Below are 17,977 nucleotides of genomic sequence, written 5' to 3'. Positions count from 1 at the left end.
TTTGTCGTAAAGTAGAAAACATGAAATATAGAAAATCAATATTTATTGCTGTCTCCTTGTTAGAAAATACGTGCATGTGATTTTCAACATGGCTTAGTTTATAACAGCTTGGTCTCGTTCATAAATTGGAAAACAGCGATACGCCAGCTAACTAACTTGGAGCTGATTAATCCGCCTGTTTGGAATCGCGTTATTTTATCGTTGTCATTCAATCGAGGAGTATTCACATCGGTAATCTAGGTTTGAAACACAGCCATATTGCTTCCTTTATTCATGGATGTTTTTATTACTCTTCACCGATTTGTAGAACTCAATATTCATATATGCATATGAGTGATCGGATTTTACAATTCGATCGAAATCGACTTTTACACTCTTAAATTCGTTCGCCTTGTCGCGAAACAATGGTCAAAATAAGTCATCCGTATTTGTGGTTCAATTTACTCTCTATCTGATCGGCATAATTCCGGAAATAATTCTAAATTGTTGAAATTTGAATGAAAATTATTATTCGATTTCGTTTGGATGCTAAATTTGTTTTGAATGTGTTTGAATGCTAAATTTTGCGTGTTTATTCCACCCGAAAAACCATTACTATTTTTGCTTCATAGAAATGGAACATGGAGACCAATGTTGTTTACGTCGAATTGCGTGGCAAGGTTGTCACATTTGCTCAACTCGATTGGACTTGAGCTTGAACAGAATTCAAAATTGCGCTTTTTCCATTCAACAGAATACAATGCATTGCGCTTTGGCCTGGCTATAACTAAAGTTGTGTCGGCGTTGCTCATGATAGTGTCTCGCAAGTGAATGTATTATTCCTCGCACCGCTTTTGTTGATTGTGTAGTAAGAATTGCAGTCGTTCAATCTCTACCTTCGCGTATATGTCGACCATAAATTGATATATATGATAAACATAAAAATCCTTCGAGCGCGCCCTCTGTTTGTTTCGTCGCATGTTCATAAATATTAAATCAAAATGAGAAATGATGTTCATAAGGAATTAAGTATCTGTGACGGGGTCTCGTTGGTCTAATGTTTATGCAAGAGATTTTTCGTTAAAGAAACCCTCTGACTTGCACTGTAGTCACGCGTATTCTTGAGCTTGCCACTCCAGAATACATTCAAGGCGTATTGTTCGTCATAGAAATCTCAACTATTTACTAATAAAAATGACGCAAGTAGTACTACGTTGAGAAGGCAAACCTTGGGAACGTTAGTGCCATTGAAGAAGAACATAGCGAGGGTCGTATGAACGGTGTGTGTCAACGATGAATTCCAGATTATTGTTTTTCTTCGCATTACATTTCTCGTATCACCGCGCTATCATGATTCCAGCAGCGCTTGTGCTTTGGATCTACACACGTGCTCTCCAGCTGATGTTTTATCAGGGTTGATGGCAATAGCGTGATTGTCATTTTGTAATCCGAGCAAATGTGATTTGAAGAATTTCGATAACTCATTGTGCTCATTCAAAAAGGCTTCCAGCTCGTCGGAGATGCTCCCTGCTTTAGATGAATTGATGTTACTTGTGTATTTGTAGATGGATGTTCAATGAAGCGGGCGTTACGCCATCAGTCATTGAACAACTTAAATAAATTCGTTCTGTTGAAAAAACGAACAATGGTTAAATTATTAGAATATTTTTGACACATTTATAATAAAATCTGAATTAAAAATAGGGAATTGGGGTCAAAATTTAAGGTTATATGTATGATATGAAGTCAAATTTTTGAAAAAAAATATTCAGATCTTTTTTTCTGCATAGAGCCACCCTATTCGATATTAAATGTATGGTTATCGGTATCCTACCGGTATCATATATAGTTTACAACCTATTCTCATACCTACCAAGTATTTTGAGTATAATTTCATCAAAATCGGTCGAGCCGTTTAGGAGGAGTTCGGTAACAAACACCGTGACACGAGATTTTTATATATATAGATGTATATGTATATGAAATTATTCCTCTGAACATTCAATCGTGTCATACGGACAACAAATTATTGACGTAGAACTACGTATTTGATTTCTATATAGGGGGGTCACTCTACGAAATTGAAAATGAGGCGTGTAACGATTCATTAAGAGTTTTCAAAAGCATATTACGCAAATTCGTTATTGAGATATATGTTCTGTTGTATACCATTAGACAGGAAATTTATCCAAAATTTTTTTGCTTAAAACATGTACAGTGAGTATAGCAAAGAAAGTAAACAATTTGATGATTCAAATGGGTATGTTTTGTGATTTTACTATTTAACGAAACGAGCAATCTTGTTGCCTACATACGGGCGTTAACTTACAATGTGAGTCGAAGTGAATTATGAATTATTCTCCATTTGCCGATAATAGGCATTCATCAGTTGGCAGAATCAATGATCATGGAAGGATTATAGAGATAATCTTGGATGATTTTACTCTATTCTTCCCAAAGAATCGACGAGAGTCTGGCTCAAAAGGTTAAACGTGATAGGTATAGGTGTAGGTAGCTATACTTATACTTGTCAGATCATGATAGATTAAATAGTAGCGATCTTAATATTATGTAAACCATGTACTTTCCTTAGAAGTAATTATGTTATTATTTTGCTCGCTTCACTTCCCTGAATTCATTTGCCCGTTCTTTATTCCCTTCCCTATAAATCAGCAGAAGTTAGCACCCGATGAGATCAATTTACCACATCAGCTACGCGAGCTTCCCAAGAGAGCACTCATGGCCATAGGATACCCAATAACATCACCTGGCTATAAAGTTATTACAACCCCCTACAAACAATGTTCCGGACAACGTGGCAACGTAGGAGAAAATACCATTTTCATCCATAATATATTTCTGTTGTTATAGATTCATTAGACTTAGATTTATATCTAGGTAAATCTAACCTAACCTAACCTTGTGTCGAGGTTGCGTTACTTTCTGTGTATTAAAGATAGGAAATCTTTAATATTCTCCAAAGTATTCTATCATTCTAATTTGGGTGGAGACAAACACAACGATATATAGACGACTCAAATCTGATCAGCCGTTCTCTTATGATGATGAGTTATACGTACGTGGGAAAAACCTTGTTTTTATGTATAAGATACTGTCAGGATATCCTACTACCCCCTTCCGAAACTGATATTCGTTCGAGGTATGGGACAATCGATTACGTTACCTCTATAACTTTCAACTATCAATTCAACTATCAATAACTATCAACACATTCGGCGATCCATTTTTATTTATATAGATAGGAGAAGATATAGGAGTGCGTTTTATCACTTCAAAATCCATTTTCACTTTCGAACAAAAATCAATTTCGTTGACGCAAACATCAAATGAACTAACAACGCTTGTCACTATGTAATTATATAACATATGGGAATTGAATTTTCCGAATTTTCCCATTCCCATTCAGAGTTTTCCGAAAATTTTCAATTGTCATGTTTGGTTGAAATATTTGTAATATTTTTATGGGACTCCCCTCCATTCCGGAGAAGGAGGAGGTATGTCTATACACCATAGAAACGTTTCGTGCCCTCTAAAACCTTTACATGCCGAATTTGACTCCATTTGCTTGATTAGTTTTCGAGTTATGCAGAAAGGGTCTGGCCGGGTAAGGGAGTAAAAAGTGCCCCCAAACCAAATCACTAGCTGTATGGCAAATATTGTAAAGGATATTAAATAAAAAATTTTGGCGGTTTATTTGAACCCCTATGTGGTTTGACGTAGAATCTATAGTGAGAAACGTAGTTTTTCGTTTATTTCACGCCATCCTCAATAGATCCGAGATAAAAATTTGAAAAAAAACACTGAATGTACATCTTAAAGGTGTATCAAGAAAAATTATCCAAAAAATATTTCATCAAAAATTTTAGTACTAAAAAATATTTAAATTTTTAAATTTTTTTTTTGGGATTTAGAGATTCAGTACTACTCTAATTCATATTTAAATGTGCTCTTACGGCTTTTCTAGATTGATAAATATCTTGAAGCTGTTTTTTCAAATATCTAATAATAAAAATAAAACAATAAAAAAAATAATACACAGTACAAAAAAATGTTATAGATTTTCTGGCATTTCGAAATTTTGAAAAAAAAAATAACTTTGAGACCACAAATCCGATTTGTTTTTTTATTTTAATCTTTCAATTGAAAACCACGAATACAATAAAATAATCGATTTCAAAAAAATAAAAATAATAATGCAGACGATGAAGAAAATTGTTTTTGTGTCACACAATGCTCTTAAAAATTCAGGAAAAATTACGCCACATGTACAAAAAAGACACATACGAACGCATTTAAATAAAAATTTGAACAGAAGTGGGTCTCAAAGTTATATTTTTTATTCAAAATTTCGAAATGCCAGAAAATCTATAACATTTTTTGTACTATGTATTTTGACGTAGAACTACGTCTTTCATTAAGGGTGCCAAATCAGAAAACAGGTCACGTTTTTATGAAATAAAGTTCACGTTAATAACTATTTTTGCCGCGAACGGATTTTGGCGATTTACATACTAAACGAATCGGAAATTCCCTAAAATTTGTTTAATATGCTATACATTAGAATCCCTTGGTTTGTAAATGGTTAAAATTTATGAAAACTTTAAGCGTTTCTATTTTCCCATACATTTGTTCAGTCCCTTTGTGTGCTTTCCCGAACAGAGCTGTAAATAACGAGCAACTTATCGACGAGTAACGAATGGGAAATCGTAGGATATGAAGTCACCGTGAACAAAGTAAAAGAAGAAGAATGAAGGGGAATACTTGCCTAGAGTATAAACATTGGATCTCGCTGAGGCAAACTTTCATTCGGCAACTGTTGAGCAATCCAGTTCACTTTGCTTTCGCTGCGCTTCGATCTTAGATTGGACCCCACCAGTGGTAATTCAACTTGGATATCGTCGTGTGGTTTTTCCAGTTCGTGTATCGCGTTATTCGTATCGTGTGTTTTTCTTTCCGCGTCATAAATTGGACGCTTCGCATAATGTGTGATGAGCAAGAAGAAGAGGAAGGCTGGCTCGAGCCCTGCAAAAAACGAACGCATTGCCGGGGGCAATAAAATTTCGAGGCAAGCGTCATCTAATGATGCACGCGATGTTAGTGCAGTGAAAAGCGCTCGCACTGAACCGAGCCTTCGCATCGAACAACAGCGAAGTAGGCGACTTCGGCGCGTCGGTCGAAAATGTAAACGCCGTTACTCAGGCAGCAACCAGCTCACCCCGCTGGTGGTGAACGCGGTTGTTCTTGACAAACTCATCAGCGAATTTGCATCGATGGGTGTTACAGCAGAGTACAAGCTGTGTGGCATAATTCAGTCTTTTTCCAAGCAGTGAACATTGTTTGTTTTCCGTCATAAGGGCTTCGATGGTGCTTTTGACATTGCATGAATGTATTAAATTGACGTCATGGCGAAGCAGGCGTTAAGTTTGTGCGCCAAAAAATCATTTGGGGAATACCAACCTCTTTAATGTCGTACTGGAATGTTATAAGTTATTTGGGTTCGCGTGCCAGTCGCAAAACTGCCTTCAACTAGGATTGCATTTGCACTAGTCTTGATAATAATGAAGCAATGCTACTGTTTTCGAGGTTGTTGATATTAAAAAAAAGAGTTTATTTCGCTTGTTTAATCACCAAGAAAGTAAATGTCGTTCAGGAATTTTGTATGTGATTAGGTTTCGCTTGCAAGTAGCAAAACTTCCTCCACTAAGGGTGACAGCTGCGCTTAGCTCGAGTATGAGAAAGTAATGCAACTTTTTTTCGAGGCCAGTAATATAAACAGAAGTGTTTCTTTTGAGAATAGCGCAAAATGATGAGAAGTGTTTATATTCCTAGTAGTTTCAAGCCACCAATATATGGCTCTGTATGCATGCTATGGCGAACGCTTGTTTGGCGCTTGGTTTACGTTGTACGAACGATGCCTGGAGGTGCAATTCCACTGAGGCAATACTAAATAACATGTAGCATGATAGATACTAAATAACATGTAGCAAGATATATTGGTATAATCAACTGTAACCGAGTAATGTCAATTGCGAAAAAGACCACCGGAATAGCGTTCGAGGTAAATTTTCAATGCATTGACATGAAATAAATTGCGACATACGATCAGCTAGTGTATTGTTCTGCGAAGGCAAGAATGAATCATCAGTCAATTATCGTCAACTGATTCTACAATGAAAAAAAGCATTTCAGAGATTGTTCTACTAAGCAGTTGTTTCTAAAATTTCACAGCATTATGGAATAATATCCGAAGGTTTAAACAAGCGACTTTTATAATATAACAGCGTAGTTCTACGTCAACAATGCGGTCGTATCTTGGACACAACCTCCTATAATTTTTTTTAATTTTATTTTTATTATTAGATATTTGAAAAAAAAAACAGTTTGAAGATAATTATCAATCTAGAAAAGCCATAAGAGCACATTTAAATATGAATTAGAGTAGTACTGAATCTCTAGATCCCAAAAAATTTTTTTTCAGAATTTAAATATTTTTTTTAGTACTAAAATTTTCGATGAATTTTTTTTTTTGATAATTTTTCTTGATACACCGTAGTAAGATGCACATTCAGTATTTTCTTCAAAGTTTTATCTCGGATCTTTTGAGGATGGCGTGAAATAAACGAAAAAGTACGTTTTTCACTATAGATCCTACGTCAAACCACATAGGGGTTCAAATAAACCGCCAAAATTTCTTATTTAATATCCTTTACAATATTTGCCATACAGCTAGTGATTTGGTTTGGGGGCACTTTTTACTCCCTTACCCGGCCAGGCCCTTTGTGTTTCATTTGCATGGCAGCCCTCCCTCATAAAAGAGGTGAGAGGAGTATCTATCCACAATAGAAGCAGTTATTTCATTCTAGAACATCCACATGCCAAATTTGGTGTTTGTTTGTTTAATTCTCGAGTTATGCTGAAATTTGTGTTTCATTTGCATATCAGACCACCCCCTTTAGAAAAGGGGAGGGATGTCTATCCAACATAGAAACATTTATTGCACCCTAAAACCTCCACATGCCAAATTTGGGTTCGTTTACTTGATTAATTCTCGAATTATGCTGAAATTTGTGTTTCATTTATATGGCAGAAATGAGATTAGAACTAAGACTACAATCAAAATCACTTTATGGAACATAGCGATATGAGCATCTCTCGCAAATACGTTTAATTATTCCGCCTCCATTGCAAGAAACAGGGGAAATCGCTCCGGCTGGAGGCGCGCGTGAAATCGCCACGTCCCCATATGATCGCTTTCTCTGCTTCTTGTGAAGAGTAGATCTTCCCTCTCCTGCGAGCTCCTATTGTATCAGTTTGTCGGAGAAAACAAAAAGGAGGCAGTCAGTATAAGCAGCGCACAAACTGCCAACTGAATGATGATGAAAAAAAATTGAAGAAAAAAACTGTTGGAGGGTTGTGTATGTGTAATTAAACCATGTAATAAACATATCGGCTCTTATAATTTCATTCTTTGCAGGGGAGCGGTGGGTAAGCTGAACAGATAACGGAGAATATTGATCCTATCATTGGAAACTGACGTTTTCTGCTAGCCTCCTTTGACCTCCCAGGAATGAAAGAAACGGTTCCATTGCAAATACGACCGTATCACCAGCACCAGCAGCTATCTATTTCACAACGTCATTTAATTTTTCTCAAAAATACAAAAATTCTTTTTTTTTCATTCAAATATGAATTAACCTGCTGGTTACCGGAATACAATCAGTAAGAATTTACATATGTGAATGAAACCACTTAGAAATCTTTATTTCGAAATCACATATGATTTTAACTTTTACACTTTTGACAAGTCGTCAATGTTCTATGGTTGTTTCAAAAAATCAGACAGGAGCACATAGAATGGATACCAACATTTTCATGAAATCAAATAGTTACCTACTTAATCAACCGTCTGTCAGTTTTACCCACTACTCCCCCTCGATGGTAAAATCTTTGTTGCAGTTGTCCGCGTTCGCGGTGCTTTCCTTTTGCAACAAACACCGGTGTGCATATTTTGCCCGTGAGGAAAAAAACTGTTCTCATTTTCTCACAAGAACCACACAGAAGAATCCGGCGATGAACGGGAAACAGCTCGCAAGCACGCAACAGAATAGCACCAACGGGGTTTTGCAGTGAATGGGTCCAAATTCGCTGGATCGCGCTGGGAAACTCATTATGAGTCGCTAATCAATCAAATCAATCTATCCGAGTAATCGATAAGTATTTGAACCTCTTTTTCTATGATGGAAGTTGTAACGACCTCGAACTGTAATCACCGCGACTAGAGGCAGACCACAAAGGCACCAAACTACATCTCATTATCATTCACACCAACACGTTAATTGGTAAATATATTTACTTGCCCGAAAGCAACTTCGTTCACACGGACCGAAGCTTAATAGAGACAAATTTCCCGGAGCAAATTCTGAATAGTTCATCGGTAGATGAAAACAAGTCAGCGCGATCGCGGTAGCAAACTTTTGTCAATGGTTTTCTTCTATCTTTCGGACTGGATCTTCCCGTGCCCATTGATTCTGCACATCAATTAACACCCGGCAGCTGAATCATCCGACCCGATTAAGCGTGGTGTTCATCGATTTTCTTTTGTTACATCTTACAATCTAACCATGATTCTTGAGAGGAGGAAACAGCAACGCCAGAGTGTCAAAGCTTTATTTCAGCTTGGAATCAAAACCCCGCGGAAGCGAACAAATTACATTATTGGAAGCAATCGCACGAAAAACGGTCCTCAACACAAGCCCGCCCGGTACGGCCCGAGGGTAAGAAATCCCCGAAGATACGAAACGGGGAGATGAGATTTCGCGGCCGCGCTACAAATTGAGGAAAACAAAGCGTCGGATGCCGACACTAACTGGCAGCGGACAAATCGGTGGACTTATCGAGATGATGATGACGCGCGCGATGGCAGATCCCGCGGAGACACTTTGGCGGCTGATTAGTTCCGGTGAGTGTTGTGTAGTCTCGCCTCAATCCAGGCAGTCTAATTAGAGAGGCTTTTATTATGTAGCGGCAATCCCGAGGTTGTGGGTCGGAAGCATTAGTGTGAACGATTTGCTCGTGTGCACATTGGGTCGATTAGTTAGTTGGTGGTGTTAGGAATTTTCGCGCGGTGTATCGATTGATCTGAGGACCTCACTATGATGATGATGATGATGGTCCCACCTCATACCCCTACAAAGGTTTGAGCTGGACGATTTATCTTTATGATAATTATGAATTTACAGATATACATGGAAAGCAGTATGCAAAACAAAACGGACTGGTTTTGTAGCAGACATAAATTTGCTATCAATAGAACAACGGGCAATAGGTGAAAACTGAAAAATTGAATGGTCAAGGCTTGTCAAGAAAATTTCCATACCATTCCACACCTTTATTTCTGCTGTCAAAATAATACTGCGTATTCCATTATCTTGAAAAATCCAATTTGGCCTCCGCTATAAAATGGAATTGGTTTAGTCCTACGTCTCTCCGGTTATATCCCCAACATTACCCACCCGTCTTTTTTCTTTATTGGTGATTTAAATCAAGGTCCAGACACGATCAACTCAAAGTGATCTTGTTCTTGTTTTTTGGGAATTCAATGGTATGATGGAAATTTCCACCATTATGTATTATGGTTAAACAACGATTTCTGAGCACCATTCCTCTTATTTTGTCGATGTTTTCCTCACTTGAAGAGATTGATGGTCGTCTCTGACGTGGCAAACTGTTCATCTCTTCTCGGGCGTTTTTGAATGCCTCATATCATTCATTCGCCCGTGATTCCGACATAGTTGAGTCACCAATTGTATTCTGCAACATTTTCAACGTAACGGCACGAGTTTTTTTTTTGCAATAAATGATTTCACACATTTTTTTTACCAATAGAATTATTCGTATCGAAAATCACCGTGCAAAAAAGGGTAACTTGTTCCTAATGACGCTGTGAAAAACCTGAATGACATTGAAACCACCGGCAAAAAATGAAAATTGTTGAGCGGGAAGATTTAAAACTCAAATTTCCGGTGTATGTTTGACAGAATATATTATCAGATAAATTCATGCCTAAATATGAATTGAATTATTCAACACCCAATAGGTCGTATGAATAAAAACAAAACTCAGCTTTACTTTACTTGAATCACGCATTCGAGCAGTGACATTAAGTATTTACTACGTTTGGTATGAATAAAACTGGCAACTGAGTATGAACTTTTCGAAAATGGAAGTTTACTTGATTTCGTATGAATAAAACAGCATTTATCAAGTATTTACTTTGTTATTATCAAGTATGCTCATGAGCGTACTTTGCTTCTGAAAACTCTTTTGTTTATCTTATGCGATTAATATTTAGTGCTGCTATCTTACATTTAAACAAGTGAAAAATGTATTATGATGCGCCAAATATTCCTTTTCCGCTCGTTTGTGACATCGGTCCTTCATTTGAGAAAAATCGGGCTACCAAAACATACAAAATACGCAGAGAGGGAAATGACGACAATTTCAAGCAGTTGTACAGGTTTAGTCGCGAAAATGTAGGTTTCTTAGCAAGAACCCAACTATGAGGAAACCAGAGGGGGAGCGTTGCAAAACATACAAAAAATGAAATGTTTCCTGCGTTATGTGGGCGATCCCGGATTCCAGGTATGCTCTTCATTACTTACTGGCATTGCAAAAAAAAAACAGATATACGATTTTCTAGGTGGGAGTTGGTGAGGATTTGGGTCTACACCAAACGACCGTTTGCAAAACTGTCTGGCAAACGTGTCGAGCGATCGTTGAAAAATCCCACGAGTGGATTAAATTCCCAATTTGAACACGAAAAGAAATTATGGATCAAAAAGTACAAGTTCCCTTACTGCATAGGGGCTCTTGACTGCACTCATGTGCTCATAAAACGGCCACACCATTTTGCCGATGAATTCGTCAATCGTAAAGGATTGACGTCATTTAACGTTCAGGCAACGTGCAAAGGACGAGAAATGTTCAAGAGTGTGGAGTGTCGGTGGCCTGGTTCTGTCCACGATGCGAGAATATCGAGAAATTCCGCCATTCGTGAAATACTCTCCGACAACAACAGCGATGCCGTTATGCTAGCAGATGAAGCATACCCTATAGCGAAAGGGTGATAATCGAACGGGTATTCGGACAAGCTAAACAACGATTTCCCATTTTGCAATCAAAAGTCCGCATATCAACGGAAAGAGTCCCACAGATGGTCTTTGCGTGCTTCGTGCTCCATAATGTGGCGAAGATAATGAATGATGAAGATTTCACGTTGCCGGAAGAGTTACTTCAGCCAAACTATGTACAGTTCAATGGGGGAGTCGATGATGGAAACTCTATTCGCCATAGAGGACAACGTCGTCGAGATGCAATTGCCTTGCACATTAGAAATCAGTTATAATATAAAAAATATTCTGCCTTTAAAACTTTATTAATTTAACTTTAATTTAAAAAATATATACAAAAAAATATATACACTTTCAGATGATCATGTTCTCTTTGAGTTTTTTGATTTTCAGGACAGCAATTTCCTTTTTCAGAACCAACAGCTCCATTTCTTTATGGTATCGCTCTTCTTGGTTGGCTTACAATACATCCGTATAATCTTGTTGCTTTTTCAGGAACATAAGTTGCTCCTCGCACACTGTTTGTTGTGTTCTGCCACGTATCTGGAATATAAAAAAAGAATTAAAAAACTATAAAAGTTCTTTGAAGAACAGTTTTAGGAGAGAAATGGGAATAAAGGGTGTGTCACATCAAATTGCATCACGGAAAAAACGCTGTAGAAATTCGCCCAGTAGACCGATCCTTTTGAAAATTTTAGACAGTTAAATAAAAACTATTAAACAACTTTTGGCATTTTCTTTTTATTCATACTTCGAGCCCAAGCCCGTATGCTCGCACCTTCCTCTTTCCCCGTCCATAAGGTTCTGTACAACGTCAGGTTGTAGTTTTTTTTTTTGAACAGAAATCCATTTTCTCTTGAAGTCTGCCTCCGATTTCACAACTTTTGGGTTCTTCCGGATATTTCTCTATTGGGCGAAGCTCCGGCGCGTTGGGCGGGTTCATTTCCTTTGGCACGAAGTTGACCCCGTTGGCTTCGTACCACTCCAACACGTCCTTTGAATAGTGGCACGAAGCGAGATCCGGCCAGATGATGGTCGGGCCCTCGTGCTGCTTCAATAGTGGTAGTAAGCGCTTCTGTAGGCACTCCTTAAGGTAAACCTGCCCGTTTACCGTGCCGGTCATCACGAAGGGGGCGCTCCGCTTTCCGCAAGAGCAGATCGCTTGCCACATCATGTACTTTTTGGCAAACTTGGATAGTTTCTGCTTGCGAATCTCCTCCGGAACGCTGAATTTGTCCTCTGCGGAGAAGAAAAACAGGCCCGGCAGCTGACGAAAGTCCGCTTTGACGTAGGTTTCGTCGTCCATTACCAGGCAATGCGGCTTCGTCAGCATTTCGGTGTACAGCTTCCGGGCTCGTGTCTTCCCCACCATGTTTTGCCTTTCGTCGAGGTTAGGAGCCTTCTGAACCTTGTATGTACGCAGGCCCTCCCGCTGCTTGGTCCGCTGGACGAATGAACTTGACAAATTCAGCTTATTGGCGACATCCAGGACCGAACTTCTTGGATCACGTCTAAACTGCTTAACAACGCGCTTGTGATCTTTTTCACTGACGGAGCATCCATTTTTGCCGTTCTTCACCTTCCGGTCGATGGTTAGGTTCTCGAAGTATCGTTTTAGTACTCTGCTGACCGTGGATTGGACGATTCCCAGCATCTTACCGATGTCCCGATGTGACAACTCCGGATTCTCGAAATGAGTGCACAGGATTAATTCACGACGCTCTTTTTCGTTCAACGACATTTTTCCAAATTTACGAAAAATTGACAATGAAGCATGGCCAACGTGATCTATATACTCTTATCTGATTATAAGCGAAAGCTGAAGATATAGTTCCTAAAAATTAAATTTCTACAGCGTTTTTTCCGTGATGCAATTTGATGTGACACACCCTTTAGGAATTTAATTTTCCGAATTTTCCCTTTTTCCTTCAAAATTTTCCGAAAATTTTCAATTGTCATGTTTGATTGGAATTGTGAAACTTCTGATATTCACTGCACGGGTTCCTCAATACTGTTTGTATAATCCTACAGTGAAATCACTCGATACAGAGAGGAAATATTAAGCGTGGCTTACCTATTCCACCATTGTCTGCTGAAGAAGGAAATGAAGTGGAAATGTATGCTACTACTGCTGCTATGATATAATACCAACATCACTGTTATACTGTCAGCTGCGAGGGGTAGGGTATTGTGCATTTGATCTTTCTTCCACGCACCTCACATCTCCCTTCTCCCTTCTTCTTTTTGTGTTGTTTTTGTTTGTCTTTTGTCTGTCATTCCAATTTATATTTTTTTCAATCTACGATACGGAATATTCCAAAAAATATGATTAAAAATATTCTGCTGCGTGAATTTTCTCTGATTACAGTCCTCACGGTCAATTCTGACCTGGATTATCTATCTATAACTAATATAGTTTGCCACATGTCCACATATTTTATAGGGTAGGAAATAAAAAAATTACGACACTCTCTCTGGGTGCCATCTGTGTACTCAACGCGCAGCGATAGAAACAAGTACTGCACGCACTCGATAACACACCAACTGTCAAAATTCATTGATTGCGCTGTCTATTATTTTCTTGTTTTTGAATCATTCAGTTGATTATTTTGGAATAGAAATATCAATGACATTATTTTGCATGCATAGCGGAAGTTTAAGTGGAATTTGAAAAAAAACATATATTTATATATTACTCGCTTACACTGTTTTATTTTAGGTGTGTCTGTCTGATGATCAATAGTGAAGGTAAAACCGTTTGAATGATCCTTGTCAATCGCACAGTCAGATGAATAACCAGGAGCTCTTTTTTCCTCTACTTGCTTTTGGAATTTCCTCCGGACTCTGTTCTTTAGTTTCTACTTTTCGCCATGAATACACTTTTATCGTTCGAGTGACATGTCGTCTGAGCGGATACCATCATTGTCATTCAAGAGTTAGCTACCATTATGCTCTTGTACTACAACCTAACGTCCATTGTCAAATCTTGAATCTCCCTTAGTTTTAGATTATTGCTCGGTTATTACGGTGTCGCCAGGCTGAACATTGCACGGTCTAGCGTCTCGCGTTTTATCCTAATACTTTTTCGAAGACAGTTTCGTCTTTGCGTCCCTTTCGTTGAGCAACTGTTCATCAATATGCGCTTATCCTCGGTTCAATAGTGAAACCACCCTGGTTTTTTCAGCATGACTTCCTCTGGATAAACTGGTGGTTTAGTGGGCAGCAGCATTATTCGGCTGTATTGCAGCCTGCAGCCCATCATTGTAGTTGTTCCCGGTTAGCTTTATTAAAAATTCTCATGAATTTTTCGACTAACCCATTTTGTTGTGGGAAAAATGGTGTAGTGAATATTGTCTGTTCCACAACAATAGCTTCCATATTCTTCAGTATTAAATGGTGAACTATTGGAATCGAGCGCATTCGCTCCCAAACCGTTTTAGGAGTGAATATCTTTTGCATTGGAATTGGTTTCACCGGTCTACCATTTATGGCACAAGTTTCGCATGAACCATTGATCAACATCTGTGGCTATGCCAGGTCACCATACTCGCTCTCGTAAAATGCTTTTAAATTTCGCTGTTTTTTGAAGTTCAACTGGAATCACGACACAAATGAGTTTTGTCAAATATTCCGTTCCTGATGGATAAGTTGAAATCTACTACAAAGCTTCCAGTTCCAGTTGGAGTGTTTCACCTTTTATAGTTGAATTCCAGGACGACATTAACGCGTTCTAGTTGCAGCAAAATGCCCAAGTTGACCGCATTTGTTGCATTTCAATTTCAATACGGGCAGCACCTATTCCAGTGAGCCCTCCTATTACATACACTTCACCTCTCGTTGCCGATTGTACGATGAATTTTACTCCGTAACTAAATGTGCTAGCAGTTCTAGCAAGTTCGCTGTTGGACATGCCCTTGAGCAACTGAGCCCTGACGAAACGATCCTGATCTGCTGCACTATACTCACGAAGACGTACATTCTTCATTGGTCTGACCTGGAAACTCATAATCGATTTCTCGGATCGTTGTCTTGTGCACGAAAATGCTTCGTGCTCAACCGCGGTGTCGATTGTTCATCAAAAATTACTTTCGTTGTTCTTAATAAAAGTTGTGTAGCAATGACCTTTCGTCAGGTTTGGCCTCAACTTACATACTCGTACAATACCCTGCAATTCTTCACCCATTGAAAGAAAAAGCAGTTGTGACCGTTGTATAGGTCACACACGTTAGATAGAAATGCTGCGATCTCAGAGCTTCCAATATATTCGAACCACCCTTCCCGCATTTTGTTTGCATTTACGTTTTTTTAAGAAAGGTTCGATTTGGTCGCATCGGACGTTCGTATTACTTGTCGTCGCTTCATACGCCGGAATGTCACGACACTTCTAGCTATCATCTGCTTCAGTGCATCCAATGTTGTTTCCTGAGAACTATTGTTACTGAACGAGCATTTCCCAGCTCGCTGTTTCTTTTCGATATTGGGTGGTTTCTTCGACACACCATTTTTTTCAAAAGCGGTTGTCCCAACACGCAGTTTTTTTAGGCGGTTGTCCCGACACGCCCCCTTTTGCAAGCGGTTGTCCCAACACGCATTCTTATAGACGGTTGTCCCGACACGTCACTTTTTGCAAGCGGTTGTCCCAACACGCAACATCTCAGGCGGTTGTCCCGACACGCCATTTATTTTCACAGACGGTTGTCCCAACACGCCATTTTCTTAAATTTCTTTCCTCTATGCCGGATGATTTCACTGAATATTTAACGTATCGTTTTTTTTTGTCCAAAAAACATAAAATGTCCGGCAGGATCGCCAATGTGAAACTTCTGATATTCACTGCACGGGTTCCTCAATGCTGTTTGTATAATCCTACAGTGAAATCACCCGATACAGAGAGGAAATATTAAGCGTGGCTTACCTATTCCACCGTTGTCTGCTGAAGAAGGAAATGAAGTGGAAATGTATGCTACTACTGCTGCTATGATATAATACCAACATCACTGTTACACTGTCAGCTGCGAGGAGTAGGGTATTGTGCATTTGATCTTTCTATATATTTTTGGTTGAAATATGTGTAATATTTTTATGGAACTCCCTCACAATTCCAGAGGAGGGAGGGGTGTCATACCATCATAGAAACATTTCTCATACCCTAAAACCCTCACATCCCAAATTGTGCTTGATTAGTTCTCGAGTTATGCAGAAGTTTGTATTTCATCTGTATGGTAGCCCCCCTTAGAGAGAGGGAGGAGTATATTCATCATAGAAACGTTTCGTGCCCCTAAAACCTTTACGTGCCAAGTTTGGTTGATTAGTTTTCGAGTTATGCAGAAATTTGTGTTTCATTTGTATGACAGCCCACCTTTAGAGTGGGGGAAGGAGTGTCCAACCACCATAGAAACATTTATTGCATCCTAAAACCTCTACAGGCAAATTTGGTTTCGTTTGCTTGATTCATTCCAGAGTTTTCAGAAATTAGTGTTTCATTTGTATGGCAGCACAACACAACCCCCATCCCCCCTTTGAGAGGGGGGAGGAGTATCTGACCACCGTAAAACCATTTATTGCTCTCTAAAACCTATTTCGTTTCAATTGCTTGATTAATTTCCGAGTAATGTAGAAATTTGTGTTTTATTTGTATGGCAGCCCCCCCTTAGAGAGGAGGGAGGGGTCTCAAACTATCACGAAAACCTTCCCCGACCCCAAAAACCCCTACATACCAATTTGCATGTTGATCGGTTCAGTAGTTTCCGAGACAGACAGACAGAAATCTATATAGATAATCCAAGGGTTCAACCCGAAAGCTGTTAGTTACGCACTGAGATGTTTCACAGGTTCGCACTCGGGTTCACCAATACAACTTTAGTGAACTGTCATGTTCCGAGTATTGTTTTGGAAAATCTAAAAATTAGGACTATGAAAATGGAAAACCTGCAGCTGTTGCTTCTGTATTATTAGAATAGTAATCCAATTCGGATTCTGATTTTGAAGAGTATATTCGCGTAGACGGCATTAAGATTCGTGTGCTTTCATTGGGAGGCGAAAATAATGATGGATATTCAGGTGGAATAAACATGCTTTCAAAATCAAAATTATGAATGAAAATTTACTTTAACGTATCGTTTTTTTATTTTATGTGATGAAATATAAGGTTTTTCCCGGAATTGTAAAAACATATTGAACGAAAACTATGTCTGATGATGATTGTATATTATAATAGTAATTATTTGTGGAAAAAAACAGGAAATGCATCGACAAAAGGTTAAGTGAGTGTCAGGACTACATGTGTTAGGTAATCAAACAATATGAAGTAGAAAATTGAATTCAAACTTTTATATTTTTACACTACACTTGGCCCTTCTGTTTTGATAGAGAATAATTTACTTCCCAAACACTAACATAGCCACCAGACGTCGACACTCTACATTTGTCATCGCGAATATAAGCAAATCAGACTATACACTGCGTTTCACAACTATAGAACCACTCATTTTTTCTGAGTTTCCAGAGATATGTAAGAAGTCGGTTGACTATATACTTCAAATATAGTGTAGGATATAATAACTATCTTCATTTAAAAGACTGGCCATTTGAACTTTATTGTTGAGTTCAGGCGCGATACATTGAAAGAAACAAAATTCCGGTGTTTCATAACTATAGAACCAGATGGAAAAAAAACTCTCACTTTTTTACAAAATTTAAGTCAATTTCACATGAATTACAATATGTTTCTAGTTCTTAAGTCATCTTTAGTTCTCAATCAGTTCAAATAACCAATTCTGGGCGGTTTTGACCAAGTTGCGCCATGTTGTAGTGTGTATCTTGTTTCACAAGCTGACAAGTCCAGAATC

At 38.5% G+C, this 17,977-nt stretch overlaps 1 protein-coding gene and 1 pseudogene across 1 annotated transcript in view; both read left to right on the top strand.

Moving 5' to 3' along the window:
* The window catches only part of LOC129775456 (extracellular serine/threonine protein kinase four-jointed), a 216,799-nt gene that overhangs the window by 46,800 nt on the left and 152,022 nt on the right, over window positions 1–17,977 (top strand). The gene's annotated exons all lie outside the window — the stretch shown is intronic.
* Window positions 10,383–11,404, top strand: LOC129773465 (putative nuclease HARBI1; annotated as a pseudogene).

Source organism: Toxorhynchites rutilus, chromosome 3 (genome assembly GCF_029784135.1).
Source record: "Toxorhynchites rutilus septentrionalis strain SRP chromosome 3, ASM2978413v1, whole genome shotgun sequence".
Lineage (NCBI taxonomy): Eukaryota > Metazoa > Arthropoda > Insecta > Diptera > Culicidae > Toxorhynchites > Toxorhynchites rutilus.
Note: the sequence above shows the minus strand (reverse complement) of the source record. Positions and strands in the feature narration are given on the sequence as shown.